The sequence below is a fragment of the Lagenorhynchus albirostris genome, chromosome 2 (assembly GCF_949774975.1).
Source record: "Lagenorhynchus albirostris chromosome 2, mLagAlb1.1, whole genome shotgun sequence".
NCBI lineage: Eukaryota > Metazoa > Chordata > Mammalia > Artiodactyla > Delphinidae > Lagenorhynchus > Lagenorhynchus albirostris.
This window is the reverse complement of record NC_083096.1, coordinates 177,933,297-177,952,082: the sequence shown is the minus strand read 5'-3', so window position 1 is coordinate 177,952,082 and position 18,786 is coordinate 177,933,297. Positions and strand designations below refer to the sequence as shown.

General features: G+C 50.5%; 1 pseudogene; it reads left to right on the top strand.

Annotated features, from left to right (window-relative positions):
• The first annotated feature begins 8,023 nt into the window (after positions 1 to 8,023).
• LOC132516380 (large ribosomal subunit protein uL18-like) lies at positions 8,024 to 9,208 on the top strand (annotated as a pseudogene).
• Positions 9,209 to 18,786: the final 9,578 nt, after the last annotated feature.

Here is an 18,786-nt window from a genome sequence, read left to right as displayed (position 1 = left end):
CTGGGATTATCTTAATTTGCGTTTACGTGCTTTTTATCTCTCTTCCCCCGACTTGGAGATTAAGTTTTTAAGGATAGGGACCTTGCCTGCCCCGTTCACCTTTATATCCCCTACACCAGGCACAGAGCAGATGCTCCTAGGCGTTAGTTGACTTGATGGAAGGATGGATGGACGGTCGGAGGGACGGACGCTAAAGGCTCTGCCCTTACGCTCACCAACCCCTCCCGGCCTGAGCCCACTTTGAGCCGTGTGACCCAGCATCGCCCGCACCCCCCGGACCCCACGCAGCCCCAGCTCCCGCTGCCGCCCGCTGCCTGCCGCCAAGGCTGCGCACCCCCGCCTCCCCTGAGCCGTCACTCGCGGAGCTGCCACAATATTGTGAAGGCTACGCGCTCCCGCTCCTGCGCGAAGCCCGCAGCCTGCGCCGGGAAAGCGAGGGAGGCGGCGGGCGCGCGGCTCGGCGATGAATAATGCATGACCAAGGCGCCCCCTACCGGCGGCCGCGGGCTCCGCGGGGACACGGCCCCGCCGCGCCCCGGACCTCGCCGGGACCAGGTGGACGCGGCAGGTCTCACTTCCCCGCCCAGGGCATCCAGGGAGGGAACTTCCCTCCCTGTCCTCCCTCCGGGCTCCAGCCGCCTAATCCTCGTCCTCTCCAGGGCACCCTCCCTCCTTCCCTCCATGTCTGGGGAGCGCTTCCACCCATCCCAAGACTGAGGGCCTCTTTTGGGGGCATTTGGGGCGGTCGGGGAGGCTGCACGAAGCCTGGGGCAAGCCTGCGTGGTCTCTTAGGGATCCGATCCCCGGGTGGAGGTGGGATGGGGAAGCCCACTCCCTCTCACCCCAGGGCTTCTGCACCCTTATTTGGGCTGGGCCGGGAGTGCAGCCTCAGGAAAGACCAGCTGGAAGGCAAGGGAGAGCAGAGAACGCGACTTAATCTGCTTATAAAAATTAGTGCAAATTATTTGGTGACATTTTGGTCTCTATAGCTCATGGTAAATATCTAAATATATAATTATCTGATTAAGTTAACGTTATCAAAAAATTAATGCCAACACTATCACAAGTGTTTCCAAGTTTCTGTAGAACATTTAAAACATTTTTTTTTAAGTTAAAATACAGGAAAGCCCACTATGTACATGTGGGTGTCTGTCATTTTAGAATAAGCATCCTGGAAGTGTCTTCCTGGGAACCTCTTTTCGGGGAGGAATGGACCTTCTTGGCTGCCCTCCAGCTGGAGATGCCAGGTGGCAGAAGGCACGGGTCAAGGGTGATAAGGCCTGGAGTGTCCCCCAATGGCTGTGACCTCTGGGGTTCCGCCACCACGACTGCCTGTTCCCCAGGCCCACTGTGTCCTAACAGGCAGGTAACGAGAGGGGAGCCAGAGGTCTCTGCTGGGCTTGAGAGGCTCTTTTACTCCCAGTCATGCAGGCCCCTGGGGAGCAGGGCCTCACAGCCTCTCCTCCTTGAGAACAGACTCTGTTGACACCCCCTCACACCCAGTCATTCCTCCTGTCGCCTGACCCATTGCCCAGGCTTAATAAGCCAGAAAGGAGGGGCGACCATTCCAGAGGCTGGGACCTCGGGCCGCTGGGAAGTGTCTCCAGCCCATCTGTTGAGCACCTGCTGAAAGGCTGACACGTGTTAGGATCTCTAGTGCCGGCAGCGCCCTGGGAACTTGGACTCTGAGCCCCATGTTACAGATGAGAAAACCGAGGCTCAGAGAGGTACAGTCATGGGCCCAAGATCACACAGCTCAGATCTGAACCCAGGCTTACGCTCTTCAGTGCCTGAGGCAGGGATGAGCCAAGAGGCCTGGAGCTGGGAGGAGGAACTCCAGCCTCTTCCCAGACAGTCCTCTTGTTTCCTGGACCCCACCCCCAGGAGATCTGACTTGAATCCTGAGCTGGACCACAGCCCTCCTTGTGAAATCTTGGGGCAGCACTTGGTCTGGGTCACTACAAATGGGTTGCAAGCTTAAGTGCCCCAGGGATTGGCAGGTATAAGCACACACAGGAAATATATGGTCCTCCAATAGTTTCCCAAATAGTTTTGACTCTTAAGAAAACGACAGTTCAGGGCGATGAAACCTGACAACCTGTTAGCAACCTTCACCCTGAAGTCTTGTTCCTTCAAGGGAGGCCCGGGTTCCAGCCCCTGTCTCCCTTTGCTTTGCTCTGTTGCCTCAACCAACAAGTCTGACGTCTCTGAGACTCTGTTTCTTCATCAGTAGACTGGGAATAAAAGCAGTGCCCATATCACAGGGGGCCGCATGGGCCAGGCGAGTGGAGGGATGTGCAGGGTTTTGTAAGGCAACCCAGGGTCCTCCCAGGATAATTCTTGTTAGTAAGTTGGGGTCCTCGTTTGGTGGCTCTTTTATTTTGGGTCTCCCCAAAAGCAGACCAGGGATCTGGGTGTGTGCATTTGAGAGGGATCTCCAAGGAGAACGGGGGCGGGGTGGGGTGGGGAGAAGACGAGGAAAACGTGTCAATGAGCAGTTGCCACTGTGAGTAGCCAGGGCTCATGACTCCTGCAGAGACTAGAGCACAGCTCAGAACTGTCCCAAGGTGAGAGTGTTGGGGCGGAGGGGGCGGGCGGCCATTTATCCACCAACTCCCATCTGTCACTGGTTCATTGGTTGAGTGAGTCACAGGGGGCCAAGCTCTGGCTCCTATGGCCAGAGAGATGTCCTTGGGGTGCTCAAGTCGGAGTGATGGGGGCTGTTGGTAGAAGCTGCAGGTGCCCTCTGGGGCAGGCGGAAGGACAAGGCAGGGCCCAGTGCCCACCCAAGTTCCCTTCCTTTTGCCTGCTACACTTGTCAACGTCAGTGCCCACTCTAGGCCACACCCAGGCTCAGGAGTCAGAGATGGGCCAGACTCAGCCCCAGCCTTGTCAAGGGGGAGGAAGGAAGCTCACTTTTCCAAGAATGAGTGCTGAGAGAGAGGTAGGTCTCCTGGCCTTTTTAGGAGCCCGGAGACTGGGTATTCAACTTAGCCTGGGGCTGAGAAGGCTTCCTGGAGGAGGGGACGTTTTTCTAGCAGAATCTTGAGCCAGAGACTCAATTCTCTGTCCTGGGGCCTAGAGGGATCTCACCCCCTACTGTCCAAACTTCCTTCCGGCCGTGGTAACTTAATATTGAATGGCTGGGCGGGGCTGGCAGCCCTGCTCCATCCATCATCCTGGACTCCAGGCCATCTGTCCTCCAAATCAGACTTTGTCCTGACCCTGGCACTGCTGTGGGGTGGGCAGCAGGCAGTGAGGAGAAAGGGTAGTTCTGGGCCTAGGACCTGAGGGACTGCCAGAGGTTAGCCAGCAAGAAGTTCCCAAAGCTTCCAGAATGACTGGAGAGCTTGCTTTAAATTTGGATACAGGTTTAATTCAGACCTTCCGACTGAGTATCCGGGCGAGGATTTGAGCTTCTGCATTTTTAAGCACGCACCCCAGGGTCTCCTCATGCTATACCAGTGGACTTGGGTTGGGGACCCACCTCCTGCTCTGTGCTGAGCTAGTGGTCACCTCCCCCCCCCCCCCCTAGAGACTTCCTGTGAGCTGGGAGCTCCTGGGAGCATCCCTCCCACCATAGACATCATCCCCATCACCTAAATCATCTCCCCGCGACCTGGATCTGTGTTGCCGAGGAGAGGGAGTGAGAAAGAGGAAACTGTCTCCCCAGGGATGTCCTCTCTACCTCTGCAAGCTCCACCCTGCAGAGACACCCCCCCCCACCTCTGTTCCCTGGAGAGCGCGGGGGAGCATGGGGGCTCCTCTGTGGCTGAATCAGTGACCTCCCATTCATTCATATGCATGGATCAAATTTTGGAAATGCAATTAATTACCTGTTGTTGTGCCTGCTTTAATTATTGTCGTGTCTTCTATATACTTCACACAATTTAATAAACAGTTGGGGAAACAAGATCTTCATTGTGGCCAGGGCTCGGGAGAGGCTGGGCTCTGTCCCCAGCCCTGGGAAGCACTTTCCACCTGTCATTCATGGTCACATCCATTCATTCTTTCATGCGTTTGTTCACTCATTCTCCAGTCAGTTTGTCATTGAGTCATTCACTCAGTCCCTCATGCATTCGGATACTCATTTACTCATTCATTCATTCATTTATCCAGTGAATATGTATTAGCAAAGCCATGTGACAGCCTCCAGGAGAGATGCCAGGAAGGTCATGGTAAATAAAACAAGAAGGTCCCTGCCTTTTATGAGCTGGCAATCTGGTGGGGGAGACAGACGATAAATACATGAGATGAATACAAGTAGAGCCAGGATGACCAGGGAGGATTTCTTGGAGGAGGCAACATTTAAACCCACTCCCAGTTTCATTCATTTGTTTATTCATGCATTTGGGCAGAGCAGGCTCCATTCCTGGAAAGAGCAAGAGATAGAAGGCCCAGTTCTGAACCAAGACCTAGGGGGAGAGACAACTGGCGGCCGAATTATTACAACACAGTGGGAAACATGGTGGTAGAGGTAGGAACCAAGTGGGAGCGTGGAAGCTGGAGAAACAGCCAGGGAAGTTTTTTCCTTGAGAGGAGGCATGGAGCGGGTCTTCCAGGGCCCAGAGAAGGTGAGTAATCTGAGCCTCCAGGGGACAGGCTCAGGGGCCATGCACAGCTCCTCTGAAGGGATGGACCAGCAAGTCCCGGTCACAAGTGCTGTGCACAGTGGTGGTGGCATGGAGAAAGAGGAGCAGTGGGTCTGGTGACTAAGACCTCCTGGTTCCCAGCCCCCGCAGGGCTTGGAGTCAGAGGGGACTGGATAAGGCTGGGTCTTGGTGAAGGAACAGAAGTTTATCAGCCAGAGAAGGACACTCCAAGTGTACCCCGCACGTGCAGAGGCCTAGGGGCAGGAGGGAGCTGGTATGGAGTGGGGAAGCCTGACTTCATGGCAGAAGATGGAGCCTTAGGTCCAGGAGGTGGGAGACAGGTGACTGGATCACAGGGGCTGGGGGGGGGGCAGCACCGAGGAGCCCGAGCGAAATCCCAGAAGTAATCAGCCGTCATGGGCAGTCTGCAGGCTGGAGAGGTGACGTCACAGCTGAGCATCTGTGCTTGCTTACAAACATGTTCAAGGGACTTTCCTGACGGTCCAGTGGTTAAGACCCCGTGATCCCAGTGCAGGGGGCCTGGGTTCCACACCTGGTCGGGAAACTAGATCCCGAATGCCACAACTAAGACCCAGCGCAGTCAAATAAGTAAATATTTTTTGAAAAAATAAATATCCTAACAGACTTTTAAAACAAAAAACCAACCAAACAAATGTGTTCCAATGCCTGCTCAGGGCCGGGGATACAGCAATAAGCAAGACATGGCCTCCGCCCGTGGAGAGCCAGTGACTCCAGTGGTGAGTGTCATCAGGGTGACCGTGCTAGGTACCCAGGAGCCCAGAAGAGCAGGTTAGGCTCAGGAAAGAAAAATGAAAAGCCAGCAACACCTAGTATTTATCAAGCCCTTCCTCCATGCCAGGTGCCTCGCATTGGTTATCCCATTAATAATAATAATAGTAGGAGCAGCAGCAGTGATAAGTAACACTTATTTTCTGCCAGCTTCTTTCTGGTCTATGGGCTTTTACCCATATTAATTCCTTTAATCTTCACGACAACCCCGGGAGGTGGATATAATGATCAATGTCCCCATTTGACAGATAAGGACATGGAGGCTCAGAAGCTGAGTGACTTCCCCAAGGAATAAGTGGCCGAGCCAATATATGCACTCAGACCTTCCCTCTTCCCCAGTCCTTGCTGGCCTCTTCCTGCCCCGCCCCCCACTCCATCAAGGGATGGGCTGGGGGCTGAGGGGGCGGGGGCACTGCTGGCAATGAGCCGATGGCCCTGTCCTCTCCCTTCAGGCAGCCACGGGCTGCTGCATTCTCCTGCCGACTGAGGCTGGTGTTTTATGAACCCAGAACCGCAGCAAGATTCTCCTATTAATTTATTGGTATTGCTAATTAAACATCATATTCGCAAATGTAAATTTCCTAATGGCCTCCCTTCCATTTCCGAAGTTTCCCAAAAGAGATTTCTTGTTATGGTTGTCAATTGAAATCAATTAAATCTCACCGGATGGGTGGGCTGTGGCTGGCTCAGGGGTCACCGAGGGGATCTGGGGCCTCTGGACAGGGTCTAGCTGGGGCCCTTGTTGACCACAGAAAAGGACCGGGATCAGGGAACTCTGGGGAGAAAGAGGCAGAGTAGGCCCAGCCCCAAGCTCCTGGGTGTCAGCTGCCTTCCCTCTGGCCTCCCCTAGTCAGGGATGGGCTTTCCTCTGGCCCTTGATGTGGTTGCTGGCTGGGCCTGTAGCTGTTTGCAAGGCTACGTCAGGGGGGCCAGGCTAGGATGAGGAGTGAGGAGGGAGGTGGAGGGAAGAGAGAATCTAACAGGAGGGTCAGGAATGAGCAAATGCCAGTGCTTGGAGGAAACTTAGAGATTTTTCCAGTCAAACCCCTCATTTGAAAAATGGGGAAACTGAGGCACCAGGGAGGAAGTGACATGCCCAAGGCCGCAGAGTCAATATGTGGAGAAGCTGGGACTTAAACAGAGATCTGCCTGTAATCCCTTTGAGAATTTGATGAGCTATGTGCCCTCACTCCAGTAAAATGCACACAGGGATCACATAATTGTAGGGACCTTGCTCTCTACCATGGCAATCCCCGACCCCAGTCAGTCATCGTGTAGTGCTTAAAAGCAATGGCTCTTGGGCCACAGGTGACCGCTTTTGAATCCCATATCCAGCAAGCTCTCTGTCTCTCTGGACCTCAGTCTTCCTGTCTGTAAAATGGAACGGCAGTCTCTCCCTCCCAGGGCTGCTGGGAGGGTTATCTGACAAAGCATGTGAGTGCCCAATACCAGGATGGGCCTCATCATGTCAGAGCCCAATGTGGAGAGGCCTCTGGCCAGTGCCGGCCTGGGCTGCGGGTGGACCCAGGGAGGTTGGGAGAGGGTGAGCCCACGCAGGCCGAGGCTTGGCTTCACGTTTGGAATGATGGTCACCGTTTACTCAGCGCTGAGACACCACATGCATCATCTCTGTAATTCTCCCAGCTGATGAGGAGGTGCTGTCTTTGCCTCCTTCACAGATGGGGAAACTGAGGCTAGGGAAGTCCAGGACTTGCCTGGCCTGGGGTTCCCTGGGGGAAGGTCTCTCTGACTCCAGAGTCTGAGTTGGTAACTGCTCTGCCTTTGCTGAGAACGAAGTGGAAGAACTAAGAGTGGACCAGCCACCAGGACTTTGAGTCCCTGCTCTGCAGCTCCTTTGCTGGGGGGGCTTGAGCATGACCCCTGCACAGTCAGGGCCCAGGACACACCTGAAATATGTCAGAGAGGACTGATGGTCTCTGCAGGCCAGTCTAAGACACCAGGGTGCACACAATGGTCAGCACTGCCCTTTCCACTCCTACTGCTACAGGCCTAGTGTCCCCTCCCGACACCCCTAAGCACAGCCTCTGGGGAGACAGGCAGAAAAGGGAGCCTGTGGGGGAAACTAAGTCAAAGGGCCAAGGCATTGGCAAGGACCCAGAGGATGCGGAAGACCCCTTCCCTTGCCTTTGTCCCTGGTACCTGCGCAAAGCTGGGGAGTGGGACTGGCGGGGAAGGAGATAAGTGAGGGACATCTCCCAGATGCCAGGAAGCATCCGCCTCGCCCCAGCTCTCCATGGCCTACGTGGCTTTTGTGTGTTAGTATCGTTAGGGGACCAGTGGGTAATCTGAGCGTGTTGGTTGCTGCGTGGGGATCTCCATTAGGGAAAGTTTTAAAAATACACTCTATTGTTGTTTGTTATTAATGGTAATGACCCAGGGCGCGAGGCTGCCCATCAGCTCCCTACTGTCCCCGGCTCCTAACGTGCTGGGGGGAACAGTCACGACCCAGAGCCTTGCATGGAGCGTGGGCTGGGCTCAGGGCACAGGACGACCCTGGGGTGCCCAGACATTAAAAAAAAAAATTTTTTTTTGCTTTATCCCCCCCCCAGAGCCGTGCTGGTTCTGCAGCTCAGTGGCGGCTAAGGCCTCTGTTCTACAGGATGGGGTTTGTTAAAGTTGTCAAGAATAAGGCCTAGTTCAAGAGATGCCAAGTGAAATTTAGAAGACGGCAAGAGGGCAAAACTGACTACTATGCTCGGAAACGATTGGTAATCCAAGATAAGAATAAGTACAGTGCACCCAAATACAGAATGACAGTCCAGGTAACTCACAGAGATATCGTTTGTCAGATTGCTATGCCCGTATAAAAGGAGGTATGGCCGTTTGTGCAGCTTGTGCTCGTGAACTCCCGAAGTATGGCGTGAAGGCTGGCCTGACATTACGCTGAAGCATCTTGCACTGGCCTGCTGCTGGCACGCAGGCTTCTTAATAGGTTTGGGATGGACAGAATTTATGAAGGCGAAGTCGAGGCGACTGGAGGTGAATACAGTGTGGAAAGCGTTGATGGTCAACCTGGTGCCTTCACCTGTTACTTGGATGCAGGGCCTGCCAGGACTACTGTTGAGAATAACGCTGTTGGGGCCCTGAAGGGAGCTGTCGATGGAGGCTTGTCTATCCCTCACAGTACCAAACGGTTCCCTGGTTATGATTCAGAAAGCAAAGAATTCAATGCTGAGGTACACCGAAAGCACATCGTGGGGCAGAACATTGCAGATTATGTGCGTTACCTGATCGAAGAAGATGAAGATACTTACAAAAAACAACTCTCTCGATACATAAAGAAAAACATAACTCCAGACATGATGGAGGAGATGGATAAGAAAGCTCATGCTACAATATGAGAGAATCCAGTGTATGAGAAGAAGCCTAAGAAAGAAGTTAAAGAGAAGAGGTGGGGGCTTCCCTGGTGGCGCAGTGGTTGAGAGTCCGCCTGCCGATGCAGGGGACGCGGGTTCGTGTCCCGGTCCAGGAGGATCCCACGTGCCGCGGAGCGGCTGGGCCCGTGAGCCATGGCCGCTGAGCCTGCGCGTCCGGAGCCTGTGCTCCGCAACGGGAGAGGCCACAACGAGAGGCCCGCGTATCGCAAAAAAAAAAAAAAAAAAAAAGAAGAGGTGGAACCATCCCAAAATGTCACTTGCCCAGAAGAAAGATCGGGTAGCTCAGAAGAAGACAAGCTTCCTTAGAGCTCAGGAACGGGCTGCTGAGAGTTAATAACCCAAACCACAATTTCTACGAAGATTTTTCAGATAAAGACAGTAATAAACTTATTGAACAAGTTAAAAAAATTTTTTTAATGTGGTAAAATACACAGAACATAAAATTTAACATTGTAGGCCTTTCTTTTTTTTTTTTTTTTTTTTTTTGCGGTAAGCGGGCCTCTCACTGCTGTGGTCTCTCCCGTTGCGGAGCACAGGTTCCGGACGTGCAGGCTCAGTGGCCATGGCTCACGGGCCCAGCCGCTCCGCGGCACGTGGGATCCTCCTGGACCGGGACACGAACCCGAGCCCCCTGCATCGGCAGGTGGACTCTCAACCACTGCGCCACCAGGGAAGCCCTGTAGGCCTTTTAAAGTATGTAATTCAGTGGCATTAAGTAAATTTTATGTAGCTGTCTAGTTCCAGAACTTTCTCATCACCCCAAAATGAAACCTCATACCCATTAAGCAGTCCCTCCTCATTTTCCCATCCCCCTGGCAACCACGAAGCTGCCTTCTGTCTCTATAGATTTGCCTTTTCTGGATTTGCCGATTCTGTACCCATGAAACATCAACTCCCCGTTTCCCCCTCCCCCCAGGCCCTGGTAACCTCTCGTCCGCTTTTGTGTCTATGAATTTGTCTATTCCAGGTACCTCATATACATGGAACTCTGCAGCGTCTGGCCTTTTGTGCCTTCTTTCGCACAGCATCGTGTTTTCAAGGCTCATCCATGTGGCATGCGCCAGTGCTTCATTCCGTGTTCCGGCAGAACAATATGCCACTGTGTGGATAGACCACGATTTGTTTACCCATCATTCACCGATGGACATATGGGTTGTTGCCACCGTGAATAACGTCCAGATTCTGAGCACACGGTTATCTGCGTTCTGAGTAGGGAGATGTCTCGATTCTCCTGCACAGATGTCCGGATAGCAAATAAAAGGTCATCCTTTCATACTGTACATGAGTGTGTCCAAGCTTCAAACCCCCAGCTCAGGGGCCCAAAGGACCACTTTGGTGCTCTCATTAGGTAGGTGGGCTCCCGTAGGGCCCAGGCCCCCAGGGAAATTATCCACAGCTTGAAACAGTGCGGGTTCCTTGAGGTGGGGAAAAGAGGGGCAAGCGGTACCCCTTGGACATGTGACCCTGTGGGGTGGTGGGGGCTGGATGAGATGACCTTCTGAGGACCCTTGTAGGCTAGCACACAGGAAGAAGTCTCTGCCCACTTGGCAGACCTTGTGGCCTAGAGCATAGAACATGAAATGTCAGAGATGGACAAGGTCTTGCTGTTGTCCAGTTCAAGTGTCCCACCCTGGGCATTTTAGAGATGGGGAAACTGAAGCCAGAGAAGAGACGAGACCTCTTCATTGTGTCGCCAACACCTTCACAGCTCCCGTTGACTGGCACTTCCCAGCATGAGTTCCCTTAAACCATACACTTTAAGGGGTGTTCTAATGTCATTCCCATTTTACAGATGGGAACTTGAAGGCTCATGGAAGTGAACCCCTGTCTGAAATGTAGGGAAGGGACAGAAGTTCTCAGGTGTCCCCAAAGGAAACCAGAGGTTTTCCAGCTAAACTCACGCCACTGCGGCCAGTGGCAACTGCCCTCGAGGTTGGCACTAAGTCATCCTCTCCCAGGGCGCTTAGCACCCCTGCACTCTCCTGCTGGCATCTCCATCCCTCAGCCAGAAGCTGGATGTCTTGGGAGGTGGCATAAATAATGGCAAGAGCACAGACTTGAGTGAAAATCCCAACTCCACTCCTTGGTAATTTACTTTATCTCACTGAGCCTCAGTGTGCCCATCTGTAAAATGGGGAGTCTTGCCAACACCCACTGCAGAGGGTTGCTTTAAGAGTTAAATGAGTTAATGTATCCAGCAGGCTTGCACAGAGCTTGGCACACAGTGAGTGCTCCAAAAATGTAGCCCAAACAAACCTGGCCTCCCCCCAAGCCCCACGTGGGAAGAGCTGGACGGAAGAACATCAAACAGATCAGGGAACCTGGTGCTGCCCCCGGGGATTCGTAGCTGAGAAGAAGCGGCGCTCATGGTCTCCCTGGGATAATCAGAGAGGACACCACCTTAATTCCACCTCCATCAGACCTCTGCCAGAAGACACGACCCTTTCACCTCATCAATATTCAAGAGCTTAACAAAAAAAGCTATAACTAGGGAAGTCAGAAATAATGGAATGCAGTATTGATTATTTTATGGTGCGATTAGGGGTAATTACAGCTCTCAAATTTTATTTTAATGTTACTTTCTACTACTTTTAGCCTTTTAAAATTATCCCAAACATCCCCATTTAATGGAACACACATGCCTTCAATTTCAATGTGAAATACTTTTTTTCTGCTAAAGTGTGACCTCAATATATTTGAAGACATAAATTACACCATGTATAAACCATAAAAAATGAATGATGAATTTAATTCTGGTGAAGCAGGAGGGATTGAGGAGGCAGGCGGGCAGAGGTGCTGTTTATCCAGTGCAGAGGGGACGGTCAGAAGCAGGAGGGGGCAGTGGGGGCCAGAGGGGGTGCCTGACCTTCAGGGGCACAGGAACAGGGCTCGGCGCTCTCCAGGACACAGGCCAAGGAGGGACTGTCTGAGCTTGTGGCCACTTCCTCTGCCCACCTTCCCTGGGGAATGCGTTTCCAAAATCTTGCAGTTGCATAGTCTGATTTGAGTCTCCAGCCTAACTCTGCCCATCATAGGTAGTGTGGTGTGGTTGCTAAAATGCCGTTGCTCCCTTTTATCTATTCCAGCGTACAGATGAGCAAACTAAGGCTGAAGGAACTCACCTAAAGTCACTTGGGGAACAAGTGGGGGTTTTGGGTGCTGGCTGCAAAGCCAGAATTGGGTACTCTGCAGCCCAAGAGCTTCCGGCTGTCACAGAAGAGCCTGTAGGAACTGCATTCCCATGGACCTCAGGGCAGTGAGCAGAGTGGCTGAGGACACAGGATTTTGAGCCAGACACCCTGGGTTCAAATCCTGGTCCCCTTATAGTGCTATGAGGACTCTCTACCACTATAAAGCCCCTAGCATGTTATTTCTGATCTTCTCTTGCCCAGAGTCTATGCTGGGGTTCGGGGTGGGGGGCTTTGGGCCCAGCAACAGGGGTTTTCAAAATCTGGGTAGGGATTTCTCCTGCACCCTCAGGGTACGGCCTCCAAACCTCTGTCCTGGGCTTTCCTGGTTCCTGTACACTCCTCTTCCCCAGGTGACTGGTAGCTCATTATTTGGGGACCCTCTTGCCACCCCTACTACATCGTGAGACCCCGGAGGGCAGGGGCCAGCTCTCCTTGTTTGTTGTTGTATCTTCAGCAACGGCACATTGTGGGAACTCGAGAAAACTGCATGAATGAAATGCTCGGTCAGACTTCCCTGGTGGTGCAGTGGTTAAAAATCTGCCTGCCAATGCAGGGGACATGGGTTCGAATCCTGGTCCGAGAGGATCCCACATGCTGCTGAGCAACTAAGCCCGTGAGCCACAACTAGTGAGCCCACGTGCCACAACTACTGAAGCGCGCCTAGAACCTGAAGCTCCGCAACAAGAGAAGCCACCACAATGAGAAGACTGCGCATCGCAATGAAGAGTAGCCTCCGCTTGCTGCCGCTAGAGAAAGCCTGCACACAGCAATGAAGACTCAACACAGCCAAAAATAAATAAACAAAAATTAATGAATTTATTAAAAAAAAATGCTTGGTCAACTGGTCACTTTGCTAATTTCAACGTTCAATTCTCAGCCCATCCGCAGCACTGGTCACGGGCGACTCCCTCCTCCCTGGAACACTCTCTTGCCTTGGCTTCCCGGCTCCCACTTTTCCTCTAACGTCCTAGGTTGCTCCTCTCACCTCTGGTGCGTTTCCTCTTCACCCTCTTCACCTCAGGGGGTCCAGGGCTCATCCTTGGGGCTTCTCTCTCCCATGGTCACTCCCACTGTGACCCCATCCTGCTCACATTTTAATGACCATCTAGACCAATGCTGTCCAATAGAAATAGCATGTAAGCTTCTTAGGCAGTTTAACATTTTTGGATACCTACATTTTTTAAAAATAATTAATTAATTAATTACTTTATTTATTTATTTTGGGCTGTGTTGGGTCTTCGTTGCTGTGCATGGCTTTCTCTAGTTGCGGTGAGCGGGGGCTACTCTTCGTTGCGGTGCACGGGCTTCTCATTGCGGTGGCTTCTCTTTTTGCGGAGCATGGGCTCTAGGCACGCAGGCTCAGTAGTTGTGGCTCGAGGGCTCTAGAGCACAGGCTCAGTAGTTATGGCGCACGGGCTTAGTTGCTCTGCGGCCTGTGGGATTTTCCCAGACCAGGGCTCGAACCTGTGTCCCCTGCAGTGGCAGGCAGATTCTTAACCACTGCACCATGAGGGAAGTCATCCCTACATTTTAAAAAAATGAAATAAAAAAGAGTAGGTAAATACTGTATTTTATCTAACCAAATATATCCAAAATTATTTCATTGTCATTTCAATATAAATGATCAATATAAAAAGATCATTAATGAGCTATTGTACTTTTTTTTTCATCTAAGCCTGTGAAATCCGGTGTGCATTTTATACATACAGCATGTCTCCATCGGACCAGCTGCATTTCAAGTGCTCAGTAACCACGTGTGGCTTCCGGCTACTGTGTGGGGCTGCAGAGGTTTCTACGCTGACCGTTTCCAACATGTAGCTTCAGCCCAGATCTCATGTCTCAGTGGTGGACACTTACTCCTACCCAGTGTCTCCATTTGGAGGTCTGAAAGGCATCACAAACTCCAAACATCCATAGCTGAGCTTCTGTTCTTCCCCACACCTGCCCTACCCACCGCCTTCCTGCCTCTACTAACGTTAGCTCCGGCCTTCCAAGGCTCAGATCAAAATCCTCAAAGTGACCCTTGACTCTTCTTCCCAGCCAATTCTGGTCCCCCATCTGATCCATCAGCAAATCCCGTCTGTTCTATCTTCAAAATACATCCGGAATCTGACCACTTCCCACTCCCTCCATTGCTGCCACTTGGTCCAAGCCACCAATACTTCTCACCTGGGTAACTGAAATCGCCTCTTCCCTGGTCTTCTCAAGCCCACTCTTGCCCTGGACGCTACAAACAATGGTCCACCCAGATCACAGAGTGGTCCAGTAAAAGCATCAGTGAGCTTCTGTCACACCTCTGTTCATAGCCCTTCAATGCTGCCGATCTCCCTCAGGGTGAAAATTCAAGTCCATGAAGCAGAAAACACATAAAACATGTTCCTGCCTCAGGACCTTTGCCCTGTCTGTTCCCTCAGCCCAGATGGCCCTTCTTATAGGTATCTACAAGGCCAATGCTCTCATCTCCTTTGAGTTTTTGCAGAAATATCACCTTTTCATTGAAATCTTTCTTAATCTTTCTATTTTAAACTGCCATTTCTCTCCCCATCCCCTACCCCTCCTTTATTTTCTCCTTTTATTTCTAATACATATAATTTACCTATTTATTTGACTGACTGCCTCTCTCACCAGAATGTCAGCTCTACAAGGCCAGGAATGTTTGTCCTTTTGTCTATTTTATTCACTATTCCACCTCAGCAGTGTCCACATGCATGGTGCCTAGCCTGTGTTAGGCATTCATAAATATTTGATGGAGAAATGAATAAACATTCACCACTAAATGGATAGCCATTTGAACTAAGACCATTTATTGAATTCTGTTTATTTGAAATGTCATCTTTATCATAAACTACACTTTCATATAAACATGCATCTGTTTCTTTCCATTGATTGATTTATCTAATCTCATTCCAATACTACACTGTTGTAATTACTATGACTTTATGTTTTGCCAACTGTTAAGGTTATTCACCTTTGAAATTTTTTTCAATATTATTACACATTTTCTTTCTCATACAAACTCTACAAGTGGACTATCATGTTTGATAACAATTTATGTCAGGAACTTCACTGAGACTGCAGTAGATTTATTAATTCAAGAATTTATTATATTTCAATATTGTCATCACATCTAAAATATATCTTTCCTTTTTTTTTTTTTTTTTTTTTTTTGCGGTACGCGGGCCTCTAACTGCTGTGGCCTCTCCCGTTGCGGAGCACAGGCTCTGGACGCGCAGGCTCAGCAGCCATGGCTCACGGGCCCAGCCGCTCCACAGCATGTGGGATCTTCCCGGACCGGGGCACGAACCCGCGTCCCCTGCATCGGCAGGCAGACTCTCAACCACTGCGCCACCAGGGAAGCCCTCTAATATTTTTATATTTAAAAAATGTAGAGACTCGCATACTGCAAAATATATATATATATATATATGTATATTAGAGGAAAATATTTTCACAAAATTGGAGTAGGAAAAACAAGACCTGAAACCAAGGAGCCATAAAGGAAGAGGGCTGCAATCAAAATTTAACATTTTTATGTCACAAAAATCATCAGCAGGCTGGGAGAAAGATGATCCACATCCAGGATATATAAAAATATTCCATTAGAAAAATGGACAAAAGATACAAACAGACATTTCACAGTAGACGAAATTTAAATGGCCAATAATCATATTTTTTTAAAGTTCACACTCAGTCACAGGCAAATGAAAATTAAAACAACAATGGATTTTTTGGTTTTGTTTTTTGCCTGACACATTGGCAAAAATTAAGGAGACTGATAATATCAAGAGTTGGTAAAGATGCAGTTCAAAAGCAGTCTCATACAATGTTGAAGGGTGTGTGAGTCAAATTTTCAGAGAACGATTTGTTAATATCTATTGAAATTAAAAAAAAAATTTCACCCAGAAATTCTTCTTCTAGGGCTTTCTTTACCAAAAAGACTCACTCGGGTGCACAAAGATGTGTATAAGGATGTTTATTATCTTGTTTGCAATAGAAAACATTTTTGAAAAAACGTAAATGTCCATCAATCAGAGATTGGATAAATACTTATAGCACAAGCCGAACTATGAAACCTTGAATAGGTACTTAAAAATAGTGAGGTAGGTCTATAAAAATCTATAAAGATCACGGAGAGATCTCCATAGCATACTGTCAAGTACATAGAAGCAAGTGAGATGGTGTGATGCCACTTAAGATAATTAAGATATTCGAAAAACTGGCAAAGAGTTTGAACAGAAACTTCTCCAAAGAAGATATCCTAATGTCCAAAAAGCATGTGAAAAAATCTTCAACATCATTAGTCATTAGGGAAATGCAAATCAAAATCACGATGAGATAACCACTTTACACACACTAGGAAAGCTATAATAAAAAAGACAGATGATAGCAAGTGTTGGTGAAGATGTGGAGAAATCAGAGCCTTCATAAGTTGCTGGTGGGAATGTAACCTCGCGTACCCGCTTTGGAAAACAGTCTGGCAGTTCCTCAAAAGGTTAAACATGGAGTTACCGTATGACCCAGAAATTCTACTCTAGGTATATACCCAAGAGAAATGAAAACATTATGTCCACACAAAAACTTGTACATGAATGTATGTAACAGCATTTATTCATTATGGCAAAAAAGTAGAAACCCATATGCCCATCCACCGATGAATGGATAAGTAAAATGTGGTATAGCCATACAATGGAGTACTATTGGGCAATATAAAGGAATGAAGTACTGATGCACGCTACAGCAAGGATGAACCTTGAAAACATTATACTTAAGTGAAAAAGCTATACACAAGAGACCATCTCTTGTATGGTTCCATTTATATCAAATACACAGAACAGGCAAATCCACAGAGCTAGAAAGATTAGTGGATGCCAGCGTTGGGGAAATTGAGGGGACTCGAGAGTGCCTGCTAGTGCATATAGGGATTCTTTTAGGGGTGATGAAAATGTTCCAAAATTGGTGTGGTGATGGTCGCACACTCTGAATATACCAAAACCCATTAAATTGGACAAATCATATGGCATGCAAATTATATCCCAATAAAGCTGTTTTTAAAAAAAAGATAATTAAGTGCTTGCATTTGATACTTTCTAACTAGTTAACCATGATCATGGCCATAGACTCTTGCCCACAGTCCCAGTACCCCCTGTATCAGTCTCCTTTAAAATCAAGGTGAACAAACCATGATGGACAAAATATCAACATTTTAAATAAAACAGGATCATATTCCTGATTGTTCATTTGTCACAGGCTCCAGCATGGCTCAGTTCAGCGGTTACTGATCTTGTCTTTAAAGTGTTGATATTTTGTTCACCACTGAATTTTTGGCATTAATATTTCTTTTTAAGACTATTGCATTAAAGTATCATTTATCTTGGTTTCTGAGAGGTTTGGGGGGCGCTCCTTAAGTTTGGCCCCCGAGTGCCTCATTCGCCCCATCCTTGTCTCTGTCCTGGGTCCCAGGACTAGTGCCCCTGGCCTTGTCCTTGTCCCCAGAGGTGCCACCTGGGACTCCCAGGCTCCCAGCGGCTAGAAAGTGGAGCCTGGTGTCGGGAGCCTGCAATGCCACTGTCCCAGGCTGTGGACAAAGGTCACAGCCTCCCGCCTGGGACGGTTGACCCGTCCTCCCCAAGACCTGTATAGGGAGAGATGGAGAGACACAGACCAAGAGACTAAGACCTCAGAGAGATAGGAGATGTCGGGGGAAAACGGACGGAACCCGAAGAGGGGGAGAGAGAGACAGAGAGAGCCTGGGGAGGCGGAGAGGAGCCGGGCGGGCGCGGGGCCGAAGGTCCCACCGCGGGGCGCCCCTCCCCGCGCGCGGGAGGCCCCGGAACAACCGTCAGAGGCGCCCGGGGGAAGGGGGCGCTCCCGGCCGCCCGCCGCCTGACGCGTATCGATCTGCGCCCGGGGTCGGCGCGGGGGCACCAGCTACCAGCGGGAGGGGCGACCGCACATTAGCGCGGCCGGGGACCACTCCCCGGAACGCGGGCCGGGCAGCCCATTAGACGCCCTGGCCGGTCGGCCGCGCGACCACCGTGGGCGGGGCGAGGCTGGCCCGGAGGGGATGCAGCAGCCTCCGAAGCCCCACCTCTCCCCATTGCCCGCTCCGAACAGCTGGTTTCCTCTGTTTCCTGAACTCCTCTCCAGCCTCTAGGGCTTTGCACGTGCTGTGCCCTCTGCAGGGACCCGATCTCCCATCGCGCCTCACCCAACTGAACCTCGCTCGTTCTTTGGCTCTTGCTTGGAAGTAGATTCCTAGGAAAGCCTAGATTCCTTGGGAACCCCCCAGACCCAGTTGGGTGCCCACCTTTGCACCGACCTCCTGAACAGCCCCCCATGAAAGCTGGGGGCTAGTCACAGGGATCAAGGATTGACCTCCCCAGGTGGTCTGTGAGTCTCTGGGGGCTTCTCCCTGTGTCGCACCTGGGGGATCGCGGCACCTATAGTGGCCCCAGCTGGCACACCTGTAAATGAAAGAATAAACACCAGAGCTAGTCAGGAGGCAAAACCTGCACAGCCCACAGGGACTTTTGACAAGGACCTCTTGCCCCTTACTTATCCTTGGAGAACGGTGTTGGGCATAATTGGGGTCGAAATCTAGTTCTGCCACTTAACGGCTGCATGACCGCGGCAGGTTATTTAACCTCTCTGGACCCCCATTTCCCCATCTGCAGCTTTATCAAAGTCTGCATTCTAATTGCTGCTCTTACGGGAGACCCCCAGAGATCTATACCCAAGCTGGGGAGGGGACTGGAAACCCCATAAGGGGTGGCTGCAAAGGGCATGAAATGCTTC